Genomic DNA, 1,958 nt, shown 5'->3' on the forward strand with positions numbered 1-1,958 from the left:
AGTTGTGCCCATTAAGCAATGCCCCCAGTAGTTGTGCCTCTTCTGCAATGCCCCCTGTAGTTGTGCTGATTAAGAAATGCCCCCAGTAGTTGTGCCCCTTCTGCAATGCCCCCGGTAGTTGTGTCCATTAAGCAATGCCCCCAGTAGTTGTGCCCCTTCTGCAATGCCCCCTGTAGTTGTGCCTTCAATGCAATGCCCCCTGTAGCTGTGCCCCTTCTGCAATGCCCCCTGTAGTTGTGCTCATTAAGCAATGCCTCCAATAAACACAAAAGAGCCGCAGGTTTTACCACCCCTGGCATAGCGCATCTGCATTTTCTTTTCCTTTGCATATTACTTTAAAATCTCAGCATGATAGCACCTTTCATTACTATTAGGGTGTGCAGTCTAGAGCCACTCCCCACACTCTGTTATGTATATCCATACACACACCTGAAGTCTGAGATTACTTCAGTCTAGATTGGCATCCCTCCTCCACCTCCCTCCAGTGGCGGAACTAGCAGCGGTGCAGCCAATGGCTTGCACCAGTATCGGTACTGTATAGGGGGACTGTTACTGGAGGCACTGTATGGGGGACTATTACTGGGGGAAAATGCATAGAGGGGGCTACTTCTAGGGGCACTGCATAGGGGGGGACTACTACTGGCGGCAATGCATAGGGGGGATTACTACTGGGGGCAATGCATAGGGGGGACTACTACTGGGGGCAATGCATAGGGGGGATTACTACTGGGGGCACTGCATAGGGGGGACTACTACTGGGAGCAATGCATAGGGGGGACTACTACTGGGGGCAATGCATAGGGGGGACTACTACTGGGAGAAATGCATAGGGGGGACTGCTACTGGGGGCAATGCATAAGAGGGACTACTACTGGGGGAACTGCATAGGGGGGACTACCACCGCTGTCTTGTTCCGACACTGCCTCCCTCTATATGTTTTTAAGCAGGGCACTAGCACCTGACTGCACTTGGTAACAGGCATAATTTAAATTAAGTCCTATCTATATTTATATAGTGTCAGTTTATTTGGGGAGAGCGTTTGGGCGTGGGGCCCCCTGAGCTGTTCTGGCTGGGCCTCTTCAGGGCATCACCACTTAATACACATAGTAACTTTTTATATTACTTTTACGTTTGTTTATTATTATGTATTTTTTCACACATTTTTTACTTTAGTTACTATTTCAACACTCATTAGCTACCTTCACATAACTGATACTTTATAACCCTTCACTGTCACCTTTTTTTTTTGTGTGTGTGATGTCCTGGGGGGGTCTTTGGCTAGGCTGTTTTTTGGGGTGCCCTGCGCTCAGATGTGAACCCCAGAGTGTTAGGGATCTTCTTGATGAGGTGACCTTGACGTTGGTGGGCAGGCCCGTATCATTGCCCAACGATATGCTACCTCTGATATGATATATAATTACAATGTACATTTAAATTGGAACAGTAATGATCGCATCGTGCATCTGCAATTTCTTTTTCTGTGCATATTACTTTAAAATCTCAGCATGATAGCACCTTTCATTACTATTAGGGTGTGCAGTCTAGAGCCACTCCCCATAATCTCAATGATTGCCAGCTGTCAGTAAATTTTAATAATATTCAGCAGAAAATAGCAAATTTGTCAGTCATCCATCAGTAAATAAGACATTGGACCGAGAGCTCTACGTTATGTTTTACAGTACCACAAAATAATTTTGGGCCTAGGAAGGGGTCAGTAAAAAAATGCTTTGAATGATTGCCAGCCCTGTTACTCCTAATAGCAAAATTTTCTCTATTGTGTTGAAACTTCATTATAAAATAAAAAATATGTTCACAAAATGATACGTGTATTTTGCCATATTAAAGTAATGGGACTAAAAACAAAGCTGAAGATGAACCCAAAGATTTATTTTCTATAAATATATAAATAAAAGATACCCAAGTATTGACATTACAATACATTGGACTATTCACTTTCA

The sequence above is a fragment of the Taudactylus pleione genome, unplaced genomic scaffold (assembly GCF_031769625.1).
Source record: "Taudactylus pleione unplaced genomic scaffold, aTauple2 ptg000225l, whole genome shotgun sequence".
NCBI lineage: Eukaryota > Metazoa > Chordata > Amphibia > Anura > Myobatrachidae > Taudactylus > Taudactylus pleione.